Raw genomic sequence first — 17,687 nt, 5'->3', positions numbered from 1 at the left:
TAACATCGAGATACAAAATTATACCCAACTGATATTGTGCACTATTGACGTTCGGTCATTCTAGACCTTACATAAGTATTCAGCATTTTCTTACGTGTGTAGAACCGCTTTCACTACGTTTTTCCTATTAATTAGTACGCTTCTGTTTTCACGTCCACTAAACTTAGAATATATAATTTTTATGGTCTGAATTCTTTTCATTCTGGTGAAGGCTAAACTCGTCTTTGATAGTTTATTCTTTATCACTTCAAACACATGTGCATTATATTCTATTCTGCATTCCTGAAGTCTTGGATTTCAGCTCAATCCACGTTTTTTTCCTATTGCTTATAGGACATTCCCCCTGACCAAGGGTTAGACCCGAAATGCATCGGGGAATTCAGGATACCCCATCTATTGTATTTACTTTCAACATGTGAACCACATCGACTTTTTGGATATTTTAAACATATGAGAATTATCATACGTGGATTACCAATCATTGATTACATTTTCACATCTAATTGAACAAATTGGAATATTTATCTTCATTTAAGCGATTTCATCGCCATTTCATGAGTGCTAGGTGAGGACTTCTTTTCCCAGAAGACGCTTATTGTGGAATGTAACACACCTCATGAGATTAGGAGGTGGTACTCACAAGCACCAAAGAGTTTTTCTCTTGATTACAAATTACTTAAAGTTTAGTTACTCGAGAGTGCGACCGCTGAACCAGTTTTCCAGTTATCTATGAACCTTCCCCAGAGCAGCACGTTCGCCCGGTAGGGATTATTTGGGTTATAAATCTCTCTGTTCTCAAAGGCTGACATGTACATACATGCTAGACTCGGTGCGAACGTGCTGCCCATAGACGTGCCCTTTGTTTGGTGGCAAAGTTGGGTGTTATATTCTTAAAAGTTTTCGGTTATTGCCAACGTCGCGCATTCCATTATGAAAGGCACTCGTGTGGGTGGGGACCACTCGTAATTATTGAGGGCTTCCTCAATCACCTCTAGGGTGGCCCTCTGTGGAATGTTGGTGTAAAGGGCCTCAACATCCAGGGTGACCAGAAGGTCCACTTCTTCTGGATGTAGTGCCCCCTCAAATAGGCGGAGGATGTCTGTGGTGTCCTTGACAAAGGAGGGTGTGGCTTTGACCAATGGTTGGATGAAGTGGTCCACAAACTGCGAAAGCGGTTCTAGGATGGACCCGATCCCTGAAACGATAGGTCGACCCAGAACCTGAGTGGTACCTTTGTGTATTTTAGGAAGGCAATAGAAATACGGGGTCTTTGGTTCTTTTGCCAGTAGGAAATCCGCTTCTTTCTTGGTAATCCAGCCTTCTATTTCTGCAGAGAATACCATAGTAGATATGGCCCTGCTCAACCTGGGAGATGGATCTTCCCTTATAGGGGTATAGTACCTCCTGTCGCTCAACTGTCTGCGGCATTCAGTGTCGTAGTCCGAGGAGGACATGATGACAGTTGCCCTGCCCTTATCAGCTTGTTTGATCATAATGTTCTCATCATTAGCCAAATCCCTGATAGCGGCGGATTCGGTGGCTGACAGGTTGTGGTAGGGGGCAGTAGTGCATGATTTGTTCAAATCCCTGAGCACTGCCTGCTCAAACTTCATTTGGAACCATACTATTATTGGGAGTAAAAGTCGATGGTTTGTGTGGACCAGAGTCTTCCATTGGGGGGGGGGGGGGTGGTGATCGGTCCTGGAAGAAAGCTTGTAATTCTGATCTTCCGAAAGAAGCCTTAGACCTCGCAGATGTCGCAGAATTTGTCAGCCCTGGGTGTGGGCATGAAACCTAAACCTTTTTAGAGGACCCTTTCCTCAACGGGTGTGAGGACCCTAGGGGAGAGGTTGATGATTAGTTTCTCTTCCCCCTCGTTTGGCTCCTGGTCTCTACTGATCTTGCGGGTTGTTCCTGCCATTGTAAAAAAATACAGAGTAATTGTTGCCAAAGGTATATAAGCTACTGTCCATATATCTTGTTGGTTGGTGCTCAGGAGGAGGGAGAGCCACCCAATCTTCCTCAGTTGGAAAAGAAAACTTCTCCACAATATAGAAAGGAAATCTCCGAGCACTCAATGAATCACTGATGATGTAGTGGTTGCATTGCCCTCATTGATCATTCATCATTATAGGTCTCCTATCCATATTAAAAGTAGGTACCCCCTCTGACACTACAAACTTAGCATGTGACTTTGATACATCCAAGGGTCACCTTTGCTTTTCATTCTCTACTTCACTGGGTGTTTCTTTGCTCCTTTACCCCTTTCCTGTGGTTCAATACATATGATCTCTAACATTCTAATTTCAACTCTTTAAACTGTCATTCAATAAATGTCACAAAGATTTTGAGCCATTTTTCTTCTCTTTCATTTTTGCATCTCTAGTTCTATGTATTTTCCTCAATTTATTCAATTCAAATGTCTTGTTTGTATCATTATTGTATTCATGAAAGAACCCTTTTATTCATAAAGACAACTTTCATTCCACAGATTCATCAATTGTCTTTACTGTGGCCCTCTTCCTGACGAAGGCACCTTGGCTGTGCCGAAACGCACGTAGAATTCTAACAGTCATTTGAATTTGTGTCACTCCATTCTCAATTGACAGTGTTCTATTATATATTGTGTTGACTTACCATACTATGACAATGTGTTACCATTTCAACAATGTTTATAATTCATTTTTAGTATGGTTGTGAGTCCGTTTGATGGATATGAAAGTGAATGAATGATTTTCCAATCTTTTCCATTGTTTAAAAAATGTAATAAATGCTAATTTTTGTATTTTTGATACATTTATCATTGTCTTTTGGTTCTTTCTGATAATTATTATATATGTAGGAGCATCAATTAAGGTCTACATTTTGGTTGCCTTAAATCTGTACATTTATTGACTTTTTTCCTACTTTAAGGAACCTTATTCGGAACTGTAGGGGGCCTCTTCTTTGAGTTTGTGGTTGCGGTATCAACTATCCTTTATTTGAGCATCCAAACAGTCATTAACATTGCCGCTTGTCTTTTAAATTCCTTGCCAACACAAGTTTCACCTGTTACTTTAAATTTTAACAGCAGAATTTATCAGGGCTGAAATACAAAGATAGGAGAGGTCAAAGAAGTCAACGTGAGGAGGGATATTGTAGTATATCCTGTCCCATCACGAGAGTCTATCACCCAAGTGGTGCCCTATACATTCCAGTTGATATTTCCAAGACTGGAGTTCGAGATATGTGTGGTGGGGGACAAGTAAGATGTAAGAGAGTAGAAAATATATATTAGTGCCAGAGTCTCCTTGACTAATTAGTAAAAGTGCAAGCTCACCATTGGTGTCTTTGAACCCAAGACAAGTAGTGGTTAGGTGTGTGTGCCCATGATCCGGTTCATTCAGTTACTACATGCTTCATTAATTATGTATGGCCTCCACATAAAGTGTAAACTCTGAACTCACCCTCAAAAGTAGTCTCAAACAGAACATCAAAGAGAATGCCTGGCACGGTATCCAGACAATAAAATCACAAATCTGTGAAGAAAGGCGAATAACCTATTTTTGTTCAGGATCCTTAGATAAATATGGAAAATTCTATAAAGTAACATCCCTTACGGGTGGCTTACGTAGGGTTCCAAAAGATTTATGCAAAGACTTTGTGTACGTCATTATTGCATCAGTACATCTTTAATCAGAGAAGTGGATGACACTGTGTAACCAATGGGCCAGTAACTTCCCACTATCAATGGTACAGAAGTGTCTACTCAGTTGCCATAGGATGCCGATAATGCAGTGTGGCATTGCGTGTTCCATAGAACCTAGTACCCATACGTCAATCTCCCAATCTGGCCTAATAAGCCAAATGCGCTTCCGCCATAATATGTGGTCTGATTGGCATGTTAAGAAAGGCTGAATCGGTTATCACTCAGTGCCCAAAGGATACCGATGATAAAATACGTCATCGCGTCCCCATGTACCCTCATTCTCTTGTATCAGTCTATTCCCATAATAGTTATTCTCAATCAATTAGACCGGTTTAACATATTAAGAAGAATTGGCTCAGTATCTGTAACTGAGAAGGTAAACTCAGTGTTCCGATATTCTTTGTTAAACTATGCGGTCCCCATAATAATCTGGCTTACCTCTGAAAGGATAGCGTTCTCGGCGTGTCTCGGGACCATGGCGCTCAGCATAAGCCCTATATTGAATATCTTAATAATACTTGCACAAGCTAATGTGCTTGTCTTTTTTGTAAAGAACGTTGTGGCCATCTTGTAGTGGATAGTATTAACAGTAGATCTATACTTTGATCATTGAGATCCAAAACAAAAACAAAATAATACAGGGCATTAAAAGCATGTTACATACCCCCGTAACCTATTGGTATCATAGTAAGTGTTTCTGATATCTAGGGTTTAGCATCAAATGACAGGTACTAATCATACTGCAACACAGTTATACATATATTTTAAAGCCTCAATGTTCCCAATCTTGGGCATAACAGTATAGTACAGGAATATGAGAACCATTTATACCTCACTAATCATGGTATATAACGTCCAGATTGGACAGCTTAATCTCCTAGGAAATAGTGCAGTTCCCTGTCTATATTCAAATAGTGTTCTACAACCTTAAGGCGCATGATCCAAATCACCTCTTGACTTCGTAGTCTGAGTTCCCTATTGCCACCTCTGTCACCTAGAGGGACTATTTCTAATCCATGAAAGTCCTGTGTTGGTCCTGTTTGTCACAGGTTAGTGTATGAACCGCAAAGGGATATCTAAGGTCCCTTTGTTTGACTGCTCTAAAGTGTTCCTGTATTCTTTCTCTCAACATTCTAAAGGTACTCCCTACATAAATCCTATTGAATCTACATTTCAGTACGTAAACTACAAACCGTGTCCAGCAATTGATATTGTGCTCAATCGTATACATTGGACTCTGGTAGTATGCAGACTTTGTTAATTCTGTCGCTAGACTACACACTGAACAGCGCCCACATTTGTATGAGCTTCTTGTGCGGATCACAAGCCAGTTGTGCTTATTAATCTGTGAGGGACAGCTCGGACTAATAAATCCACCTAGTGTACCCCTTTCCGGCCCCAGACCCACTCCTCCTTAAACTTCCCCATAAAGAGGTTTGCATAAGAAGGAGCAAATCTGGGGCCCATCGCAGTCCCACTGATCTGTTGATACCATTGCCATCAAATAGGAAGGCATTGTTATCCAAGATCATTTGTATCATATTCAAAATAATCTGTGTGTGTGACAGTAAATTGGCTGTTTTTTTTGTTCAAGAAATGTGTGATCTCTTCTATTCCAAACTCTGGAATAAAATTCATGTATAGAGATACAACATCTAGTGTAACTAGGATCATCTCATCATCCCACATTATGTGACTCATCATATTAGGAACATGCTTCGTGTCTCTAATGTAGGAAGGCAATTTCAACACTAATGTTTTCAGGAATGTATCCACAAATTGTGATAGATTTTCAGTTGGTCCCCCTATACCAGAGACAATTGGTCTACCTGGTGAAAAGGGGCAGTTCTGTGTATTTTAGGCAGGGTATACTGTGAGAAGGTGGCCTAATATATGCTGTCCAATAGTTCTAGTGGGCACCTTGTATCAGTCCAAACAACCCCTTATGGTGATAGGTTAAAGACAACCTTTATTGAAAGCTAACCTAGTGGTAGCTATGGAGAGCAGCCTTCAGGCTAAGTCTTGAAGGAATGTAAAGCAGCTTGTTTTACCAGTCTATAATCTCTTGAATGATCAAATGAAAGGACAACCACACCAGGTATATATTTAAAATATATGTATTTAGGTTAACACACACCCCTCTAGTCTCTTTATGAGACTGGAGTTCGAAGTCCTTAAGTTACAAGTGAGCAATCATCAGTAATAGCACAAATACAAGTTTGGGCCCTAGGGGCGTACCAAACTATATATCAATAAAGTAGTATAAGAACCACGACTGAACTAGACACAAGGCCTAGAGTCTGTAGAATCGCTGGGACCCCAAGGAACCACCCAAGGTAGTGACGCAGGGGACCCACGTGGACTGTATGCAGTGTGTGAACACAACCGCGGGTTCCCGTTATCTTCTAGGGGCAATGTCGCGGTTGGAAATTTAAAGATTAGGGACACTTAGAATCGAGTCAGGACCAAACCCTTTTGGACTTAGGAAGTTATTGGGCTAGCACCCACGGGAGCACCGGAGTACTCTAGTTACCTCACCCAGGGAAGCCGGGTGCATAGATGTCTTTTGGTGTCCGGTCGCGTCGTCGATTTCAATGGGAGCCTGCAAAGAACTGCTGCTGCCATGAAGAGGAGAAGTGTCCAAAGAGATCCAAGCCTGGATTTGGGATGGAAGGAACCTGAAAGCAGAGGGGACAGAGTCTGGGTCACTAGCCAGTGACCAAGGGCAGGATGGACCAATGCCCACAGATGTTGGGTGCTTCAGGTGAGTTGACGGGTGTCTTGACTCTTCAGCCACGAGGTGTCGACGAAGACCATGAGCCGGATTCGAGCTGTCCCATGAAGTCTGTCAAATGCTGCGGTGTCGACGACCAGATTGAACCCAACAAGCCTTGGCAACGGCAAGTCACTGGAATTCAGAGAAAGGACTGCGGTGCAGACCAGCAAGGTCTGAGGGACTCACCCAGCAAGGGTAAGTCAGGGCACATCTGGAGCAACCAGGAAAACCCAAGTAGAAGAGGAGTTGCCTTCGTGGGGACCTGCTAGCCAACGGGCTAGTGATCGTGAAGGAGCCTCAAGCGGTCGCACTTGAAACTGGCCCACGGGTCACTCGTGGAGTGAAGGCCAGCAATCTTCGGTGCAGGAGGTGCTCAAGGCTGGGGCTATTTGGAGCCCAAAGCACAACTTCGAGGAAGCCCAGGAAGATGCTGTTGCTGCAAAATATCACGGTGTCCAGGGGTCATGGTTCCACATCACCCACAATGGCCATGGGCCTCATCTTTGCTGTGGACTCAGGGTAGTCTCGGCGAAGTCTGGAAATCCACCTCTGTTGATGCAAAGACTTTGGCGTCCGGCGGGAGCTTCAGCGATGCAGACCGGTCAGTTGCTTCTTTGGTGCCTGCCAAGCAGTGGATTCACTCCTTGACCCCAAGAAAGATTTCTTCAGTCTTCTAGTCAGGATAGAACGTCGAAGGTCCAAGATTTATGTTGCAGAGTTTCGTCCACGGTAATCTAAAGTCCTAGGGACTGGATTCCTATACTTATACTAAGTTAGGGGATGGACTAACTCTAAGGCCCCACCTATGGGTGGGTCTGGAAAGAGGGGTGATTACACCCATTTCCTTTTCCAGTTTCACGCCAGAGCAGGGGCAGGTAGCCCCTGCAACCGGTTTGAACTGGACTATGCACAGGGACACCAAATGTGCCCCCAGTGCAGGACTTCAAAGCACCAGAGAATTCTCCGCCCAGCCCCAATACACATCTGCCTGTCTGGGGAGGTGGTTACACCTCCCTTCGACAGGAAACCTATTGTCCAGGCCTCCCCTGCCGGAGTTTCGGTCAGCAGCAGTAGGCCAGACCCGTGTCTGTGGCAGAGGCATCCATTTTATGATGCCAGTGCTCAGGAAAGTCCTACCGGGATTGACCAGTGTGAACATGTCTCTCCCTCTAGAAGGATGGAATGCTACCCCCCCTGCCAGGACAGGCGGGGGGGGGGGGTAGTATTCCAAGATGTTTGACACCAAACACAACATGTTTTGATGCAGCCATTCCAAAGTTAGCATTTACCGCGAGGTTATAATGCACTTAAGAGTATATGGTATGGCTGTATCACAGAACAGCCATAAGGAAGTATTTCCGAAAGCTCCAGAGGGGCTCAGCTCATGCTTGGGCACCCTCTCACGCAAAACCAAGCACTCTGCCTTCAGGATTGTCAAGGCCTGCCATAGGAGTGACTTATAGGTTTATATGTGTCTGTATATATATGTGGATATAGGTAGCCTATACCACTGTAAGGGGTGCAAGCACACCCTTACCCAGGCTGCAGTAGCAGACCTGTGGTGCCATTTTGGAGTGCTTCCCAGGGGTGGCATAATACATGCTTCAGCCCCTGGTATGCCTCTGAGGTACTTATGCCCTAGGTACAGAGTATACCATATATTAGGGGCTTATAAGGCACTCCAGAATCCAATTAGATATTTACCTAATCTACATGCAAACCATTTTAGTGAGGAAGCAGCTAGGCTGTGGGCCTGATTAACAGGGCCACAGCCAGACTAAGGTCGAAAAACAGTGAAACACCAGCAAAAAGTGGGGGTACCTATGTGAAGCAGATCCTACTCTCCTACATATACTAGCATAGAAATATGGGCTTCTCAGTCTTAAGGTAAGTGTCTTCTTCAAAAGTCAATAGTCCTTCCTCATCCCAAGACTTAAGATCTGTATTAATAACATTCGCAATGCGTGGTATGGGGTTGGTTTCCAATGCCACATAAGAATTAGACTTGCGAGGGGAGGAGCCTAGCGCGCAACCAAGATGGCCGCGTAGGTGCGAGGCTCCCGAGGACCTCTGCAACCTCCTACGTTTATCCTGACTTCATCCTGTATCGGTTGAGGGAACTGTGTCGGTGAGCCTGAGCCGAGGTGGTACCCGTTTCCCGTCTTCGAATCGGACCTCGGGTGCCGGAGTGAGCACCGATTGAAGTTTGTGGCCTGCTTCTCTCCTGACCCCGGATTCGCGTTTGGGGGCGACCCGGTGGCAAAGTGAACAACAACGGCGGGCTGGGCCTGGCGAGTCGCGTACCCCGCACTTTCACTTGCACTTTCGCGCCCCCTTGCTGTCTTTACAAGTGGGATCGCGGCGCTCTTGGTGTTGGGGTGGCCTCGCTGGGAGACCCTGCCTGCCTGCCTGCTGTGGCCCGCTCCGCCGTCCTGGGGTGGCCCCCCGGAGCTCGTGGCCTTGATTGCTCGCTTTTTACTGCGTGGCTGGTGAGGGTGTGAGACCCGCGACGATGGCCACTAAACAAGATGGAGCTCGGTTGAAGGCCAAGTCGACCCGGCGTGGCGCCGCACATCAGGCCAACATCATGGACCGCTACACCCTCCCGAAGGGATCTCCCGGTGGACCGCACAAGTCCTCTGAGTGCCCCCCGGATGCCCCGGATTTGCCCACAGATCTGACTCTGCAAGACGTCATGGGCGCCATTGCTGAGATGAAGGCCTCGGTGGGCCAGCGGTTTGACACATTAGCGCATAAAATCGACGCGGTCCTCGTTGATGTCAACCTGGTGAGAGCTGATCTCTCGAAGACCAACGACCGGGTCGATTCTTTGGCCCACACCGCGTCGGGCCTCACGACTGAGGTGGCGGCCCTTCAGAAGGAGGTACACCGGCTTCGTCAGGCGAGTGCGCTCATGGATCGGCGCCTGGAGGATTCCGAGAGCCGGGCCCGGAGGAATAATATCCGCATCATCGGAGTACCTGAGGGACGGGAGGAGTCGGCGGCGGATCTTTTTGTGGAGGACCTGATCACTGCCCATCTCCAGCCTCGGGGACTGAGTAAATTTTTTGCGGTGGAGAGGGCTCATAGAGTTCCCGGGGGAAGGCCGAAAGTCGGAGCCCCTCCGCGGCCTCTTATTGCCCGTATCTTTAATTTTCGGGACAGGGATGCGATTCTGCAAGCCTCCAGACTGCAAGGGCCGATTAAGTTGGAGAACATGGAGGTGAACTTTTATCCTGACTTCACCCAAGCGGTCCAGAAGCAGAGACTGAGCTTCTTGGGCGTCAAGCGGCGGCTTCGGGACATGAACTTAAAATACGCCATGCTCTTCCCGGCCAGGCTGCAGGTGGAGGTGGATGGTCGCACTCACTTTTTTGACCGTCCTGAAACGGCCGGGGACTGGCTGGACACTTTGTCTGGGGGTCGGGATCGGGACGGCGGGGGGGGGGGGCTGCGGGAGGAGAAGGCCCACTGGACCGGGACTGAGGTGCTGATACTGGGACTCACTCTGGACGAAGATGCTGCCGCTTTCGGCCAAGCTTAGGGTCTCTCGTTTTTTGTCCTCGTTCTCCCTCCTTTGTAGGTGGTGCGGGGTCTCGAAGGGGTACTCTTTCCTCCTCTAGGGGGTTTACCTAGTTTCAACTATATAGGGGCGACAGGCACACTGCAAGTTGGGGGGGCTGTTTGGGCTCATGCAGGGGTGCAGGGAGGGGGGAGTTTTGTTGGGGCGGTTGGGTTGAGGTGGGGTGTTGTTCATTTGTACCACAAGGCAAAAGTATCGTCGTGCTATTTCCAAAGTGCTCTCGGGGGGATGAGTGATTGCTTTCGTTTATGATGGGGGGTAGGGGACTGAGTCTTTTGTCCTGGAACGTTAATGGACTGGGGGACAGGATAAAACGAGGTGTGGTCCTGCAGTTCCTGAAACGAATTTCACCTGACATAGTTTTTCTGCAGGAGACGCACCTCATTGGCAACTCCTTTCATGCTATGAACCGACGGGGCTACCGCCTTCTGGCCCATTCGGGCTTCACGTCGGGTTCAAGGGGTGTGGGCATCATGGCCAAGACCTCGCTCCCGTTGGAAGTTGATGAGGTGCTCCATGATGACAGGGGACGTTACACGGTTCTGGTGGGTAGAATGGAGGGCAGAGTGATTATTTTTGTTTCTGTCTATGTCCCGCCAGGGTTGCAGACGACCACCTTTGCGGATCTGGGGCGCCTCCTCCTTGGCCTTCCGGAGGGGATTCTGGTGGTTGGGGGGGATTTTAACGCTGTGGTTTCCGGAACTGAGGACCGTCACCCCCCTAGGGATCTCCCCCGTGCCCAAGCGTGGTTGTCTGGCCTATTGGATGCCTTGGGGCTGGTGGATTGTTGGCGTTTGAAACATCCTACGCAGAAACAGTACACTTTTCATTCCGGGGCCCATGGCAGTCTATCAAGACTAGACTATGTCCTGGTGCCGGCGGCGCATGCGGGGAGGATCGGGGAGGTGCGCCATTTGGCGCGGGGTATTTCAGACCACTCCCCGCTCTTATTGCACTTCGATATTCTCCCGAGGGGAGAGGGTAGGGTGGCCCCGATTAATCCCTGGTACCTGCGTGACCCCACCATTCGCGCAGAGTTGGTTAAGTCCCTTAAGCGATATTTTGATGATAATGTGGGGTCGGTGTCATCTGCGGTCTCGCTATGGGAGGCATTTAAGATGGTGATTCGGGGGGATGCCCTGTCCCTTATTTCCCATTCCCGGAGGCGCGAGCGGGAGGAGGTGACCCGTGTTGAAACTGAAATAACTGAGTTGGAGGGCGACCTCGAATGTGGGGTGACGGATGACAAATTACATGTTCTCCGACTCAAGCAGGCGGCCTATAAGGCCCTCGTCACGGAGGCGGCCAGGGGCCTCAGTAGAGAGCAACAGGGGAGACTGTATGATGTGGGTGATAAGGCTGGGAAATTGATTGCGTGGCTGGATAAAAAGGAGAGAGCGAGTCGAGTTGTCCCGTCGATTGAGAAACTGGATGGTGTGTGTGTCACGGAACCGGAAGAAATAGTCGATTGCTTTGCAGAATATTTCCGTGGGGTGTATTCCCCGGTGTCCTCCCGCTCGGAAGAGGATTCCCATGCCCTGCTTAGGGATATCGCGCTGCCTCCCCTTTCGGAGGAGGACAGAGTGTCATTGGACGCCGCCCCAACCTCTGAAGAAATTGCCCTCGCAATACGCTCGGTCGCTTCCGGCAAGGCCATGGGTCCTAATGGTCTTCCCATCGAATTGTACAAGCTGCGACCGGATACGCTGGCGCCGCATCTCCGTGCGATGTTCCTCGCGGCCCGTTCGGCGGGTTCCCTCCCGCTAGACCAGCGTCTGGCTACTATCGTGGTCATTCACAAGGAGGGGAGGCCGCGGGACCGGGTCACGTCCTACCAGCCTATTTCGCTGCTGAATGCGGAGCCCAAAATTCTCGCTAAGGTGTTGGCCAATCGACTGGTTGGCGTGGTGTGCGATTTGATTCACCAGGATCAGTCCGGCTTTATCCCCCATCGCAACACTGCGCTTAACCTGCGGCGCTTGCATGGGGTGCTCGCGCGTGTCCCGTTTATACAGGAACCGGCCATTTTGGCATCCCTGGACGCCACTATGGCGTTTGACACACTTGAGTGGCCATATATTTGGGCGACACTGGCGAAGTTTGGGTTTGGCCCGGGATTCATCGGTTGGGTGAAATTGTTGTACTCGGGACCGCTGGCGCAGGTGGTTGTGAACGGTAGAGTGTCGGCTCCGTTTGAGCTGGGCAGGGGCACGCGGCAGGGCTGCCCATTATCACCGCTCCTCTTCGCGCTTGCCCTGGAGCCCCTGGCGGAGTGGCTGCGGTGGGAGCCTTCTATTCGTGGTCTCCGATGGACCCCCGAGTATGAGGACCGCGTATCTCTTTACGCTGATGATATTCTTCTGTACCTGGCTTCCCCACGTAAATCACTGATAGTACTGGTTGATGTATTGCACTCATTTGGCCTCAACTCCGGCCTGGTCATCAACTGGGCTAAATCGTGTGTGTATGTCCTCTCTGGGGAGGATCCTATCCTTCCGCGGGGTTGTCCTATCCAGATCGCCCCGCGGGGATTTAGGTACCTGAGTGTCTTCATTACCCTGGACGCGGAGGCCCGATATAACCAGAACTTGCTTCCCCCCCTCCAGCGCCTGAAGGAGGACGTCGCGCGTTGGAGGCGCTTGCCGCTCTCGCCGCTCGGCCGGGCGGCATTGTTTAAGATGATGTCGCTGCCACGTTTCCTGTATGCTTTGCAGAATACAATGGACGTTGTCCCGGCGCGCTACTTTCGCGAGGTGGAGAGTTTGCAGCGCCGACTGTTCTGGGAGGGTAGGCCGCGTATCGCCCTGGCGAAGCTGACGCTCCCGTGGTACGACGGGGGGGTTGCCCTCCCAGATATCAAGCGATATTACTGGGCCTCCCAGCTGGCTGCGATCAATCACGGCCTTTACGGGCCCGCCCTAAACCCGGCCTTTGAGATGGATAAAATGTTACTGCCGGGTGGTGACTATAATCGGGCGCTTTATTCTAGCTCGCATGACGCGCGGCTGACGGGCCCCACGAGGGTCATGGTACGGGTGTGGCACACGGCTAACGTGGCGATGGGGTGGAAGGATCGCTTGACCCGGGCGACGCCACTATACGCATCTGAGCGGCTGGGCTCCCTGTGGACCTCGAAGGGCTTTGAGAAGTGGGACATGATAGGCATCAGCAGGGTGGGCGATCTCTGGACGAGGGGGGGATTCAAAACGTTCGATGTGCTGCAGACAGAATTCCAGCTGCAGGACAGGGAGTACTTTCGTTATATGCAGATCCGTCATGCGTTGTGCTCCGTATTTCCGGACGTTGCCTCCATCCCGGAGTACTCCCCTCTGGAGGATAGAGTGCTAGATGGGCATGTCCCGGACGGCACGATTTCATTAATTTACAAAAAGCTCATCAATGACCGTTCGGGACTGCTGACCGGCCTTCGTGAGGCGTGGGGGGCTGATGGATTGGAGCTGGATGACGAGGACTGGGTGTCTGCGGTGGCCTCCCCGAAAGAGGTGGCCATACCGGCCCGCCTTCGCTTCGTCCAGCTCAAGATACTCCATAGGGTCTATGTTACGGGGCCGAGGCTGATGCGTATGGGCTATGCTGTGGACGGGTTGTGTAAGCGTGGGTGTGGTTCTTTGGGGACCTTTCTCCATATTCTGTGGGAATGCCCGGAGGTGGTGCGATTCTGGCGTGGTGTGCATGAGGTTTTGCAGGTAGTTACGCATGTGCCGCTGTTGCCTGAGGCGAGGTGATGTCTTTTGAATGTATGGGAGCCAACCGACTACTCAGTGCCGCAGACGTGGTGGGCGACTCTGGGATATATGGTGGCCAAACGTGACATTGCGCAACTGTGGGGTTCCCAGAGGTCGCCGACTGTCTCGGCGTGGAAGGACAACATGGATTGGTGTATGTTTCGGGAAAAGGTGGTGTATGTTGCGAGAGGTAAGCCTGGGACATGGGTGAAAGTATGGGGCCCCTGGAACGCTTACCGTGGGGGAATCTGTACCCCGCCGCTACTGCCTGATCCGTCACCGGCCCCGTCTCCTTAGCCTGTTTGTCTTCCCGGTTCTGGGCAATGAGTTTACTTAGTCCCCGTCCTGACCTATTCCCCCCCTCGATATTCCTATGAATCGGTGGGGTCCCCCCCCTAGGGGAGCACATGCTGTTGTTTCCGACTGTGGGTTGCCTTGTGGACTTGTTTTTTGTTGTTATTTATATAAAAATGAAACCGTTGTGTGGGGTCCGGATGGTGTGGCTGCCAACGCCTCTTTCAACTCCTGTGAATTCCCTTTTGCCGCAGCGTGCGTTCTATTGTCTGTATTACATGCTCCTTCTGTTTGCTAGCGGCCGGCCTGAAGGTTGTAGGCCCATCTTTATATATTTTTTGTATTCTGTAATAAACGGTTTAAAAAAAAAAAAAAAAAAAAAAAAAAGAATTAGACTTGCCAAGTTGTGAGTAGACTTAATTTTTGCAATCAATTCTGTTCATAACAACTACACATTCACCTTTGTCCGCTTCTCTGATGTTCAGAGTATCATCAGCTCTCAATGTCTTCAATGCATCCCTCTCTAGTCTAGTGAGATTGTATGTACTGTGTAATTTGCCCAGCATGTATTTGTTTGACATTCTATCCAGATCATTACATACATTCTTAAAAAACAAATCACAACAGTTATCAGGTGAGAGATTCAGAGTCCATTTGGATTTTAACCCACTATCTCTAGTGTGTCCAGTATCTATACCTAGATAGGACAAGAATCCTTTCACATCTGTTGTCTCCCCTTCTTCCAAGGTAAGGACAGTAATACAGTTGTGTCTATTGTGTCCTGTATAGATAAGTCACTCAAAGGTGCCCACCTTGTGTCTTGCTTTGCACTTGTTGTGTGTGTCGAAAATGCGTTTTAAGCTTAAGCTTGCGTACAAATTTGTAAATATCAATCTTGGTCTGATCATATTTGACAATATTTGAAGGACAAAAACCAAAACCCTTCTTGAGATCTTTAATCATGTCATTTGTTAGCACTTTATACGATAAATTAACCACATTCACATTCATGTGTGTATCATCCTGGATTATAGATATTAATTATTTTTGTTCCATGATCTCGTGTGCATGCCGGCCCTGTCTCCCGATTGATCCCTTTGTTCTTTTGCCTTGTCTAGTTTTTCTATTTTTCCGTGGGTTAACCTTCCGATTCCCTATTCTGGTTCTGTTCATTTCCTCCAGAAAACAATTGTTGCCTGAATCTGAGCTATGCTCAGCCTGATCTGTATTGCTCTCATTATCACTAGATGCCACACTAGATGAATGGTTACTAGCCGTCTCTGTTGGGATATCCATACAGCCTGTATATTTTTTGTTCACTAAATGGTCAATTTATTTTCGGTCGGTTTAGGTAGATTTATTTCTCCAATCTCCCTTTCTACATCTTTAATCTCATTTTGTAACTTAACCACTTTTCTTTTAGCATTATCAGTATCTCGATTAGGTTCATTGAGTTATTAGTAAATTCCTTCTCCCATCTCAATAAAAAAGCTACATCAAGATTATCATAGGTAGGAAAGATTTGTGCTCTTAATCCCCTAGGGATTCTAATGAGTTTCATGTATTGCTTTAATATTGTAGCATCCCACCATTTCGATTGTTCACTCATCTTCAGTCTCTCTAGTTTTTTAAACTTATTCTTAAGTCCCTCATTCCTTATAATTCTTGTCAGCTTCATTAAACCTGTACTCAAATTACTGAAAAGTTTTTCTGCTATCTTTTCTCTATCTGTTAATTCAGACATAATTACAAAATTACAAGACGAGGCGGTGCAGCCAGACGAAATTAAAGTATAACACCAGGTGGTGGCTGGGTAAAATAGGCCACATTTGATATCATCCAAATTCAGTAAGTATTCCTCATCACAACTACAGTTCTTTCTGGCCCTGACCACCTCGCCATATGGCATTGCCTTGACTTGGTGGCTTGGTTGGGCACTGTCTGCGTGTAGCACTGCACTACATGCAGTTTCTTTTCTGAACATCCTACTCGTACATTAATGGTTATGTATGTAGGGTTCCACATCAAGAAACTGAATCCTTTGTTTGCTAGAGTGTCTTGGGAATATTGACTGGAATGTATAGGGCACCACTTGGGGGTGGACCCTGATGATGGGACTGGATATACTACATTATCCCTCTTCATGTTGACTTCTTTGACCTCTCCCCATTCCTTATGATACTGGTATCTTTGTATTTCAGCCCTGATAAAGTCTGCTGTTAAAATTTAAAGTAACAGACGAAACACGTGTTGGCAAGGACAAGCAGCAATGTTAATGACTCTATTGATGCAACCCAGGGTATGGCAATCCAGCACCTTGCCAGCACCATGCCTCAAGCCATCATCCGCTTTTTCATTTTAGGGCATTTCTGTTGGGGCAATATACAAATCAACAGCAGCAGCCCTGCTGTACGGGCTGAGGGGGCATGCCCCCAACATTATTCCAGGCAAAAGGAGTTGAACAATGGTCAGACTAACAGACACTCTCCTGGTTCAGGTTAGGCAGCCAGGAGCTAGACATGTGCTAAAATCACATGCTCCCAGCTGTCTGAGCTGAACTTTGCCAAGCTAAGGATTTCACAGCCCTGTGGGCATGGACTCCTCAGCCTGGCAAAAGTGCCTTGAGACCCTCTCCCTTGTGACGAGGGGGAGCGTCACTGATTGCTTCAGAACTGGGCGCTTCAGTTTTAAGCCCTGAAGTGCCCAGGGCCGAGGTTCAATCAACAACACCTTGTCACAGAGTGCAGTAGGGTCAGCAGTCTCACTAACCCCATCCCACTCTGAGACTGGGACCTCAGAGGCTTATGACTGCTGCCTTCCCTCATTGGCTGACGAAGGAAGGCAACTGCTGCCTTCCTCATTGGCTGACCATGAAGGAAGTAATCAGACCCAGCCCTCCTGTGACCTCTGTTGTGGAGGTACGTTTTATGTGTTTTTTTGTGTTTGTGTGCATGCATGTGTATATGTATGGATGTATGTTTATTTATTAGTGAGTGTTGCAAATGCATGTGTGAATGAATGGGTGTCAGTGAGATGCATATGTGTGTGTTTGTGTGGCTCCCTGCCCCCCTTCCTGGTAAAATTACCCACCGACAGTGCAAATCAAGCAAATTTTATAGAGCCTTTCAGTATCAGTCCTGTGATGTGACAGGGCCTTTACCACCTTCTCTGAAAAACTCAGTCTGAGGGCAGGCCCATGTCATGTGTAGGAAATTAGCAGAGGTCTGCCTATATCTGGCACAAGTAACGGGTCCAGCAGGGTAAATCCTCACCATCAGCTTGCTGGGTGTCATATATGTCCTGTGCAAAAATTGAAACTGTATGAGCTTTAATGTTTTATGGGGGGGGGGCTCTTGCTGAACCTGCTTGCATGCTTTCTTCCATTCCGTAGTAGTTAACTTATCTGGACAATCTGTATTCTAGCGGTCCTTATCTTTATATGCCTTGCCTTCCTTTTCTGTCACTAATGCCATGTGTAGCTGTGTTACTATCCTTCTGCAACTGGGAAGACCACCTCTCCCATCCTTTCAAGAAGACGCCCAGTAATAGCCCCAATATGGGAGAGGGCAACACCTGATACAGTTCAATTAGGAGACCATC

This window comes from Triturus cristatus, chromosome 11 (assembly GCF_964204655.1).
Source record: "Triturus cristatus chromosome 11, aTriCri1.1, whole genome shotgun sequence".
NCBI lineage: Eukaryota > Metazoa > Chordata > Amphibia > Caudata > Salamandridae > Triturus > Triturus cristatus.
Note: the sequence above shows the minus strand (reverse complement) of the source record.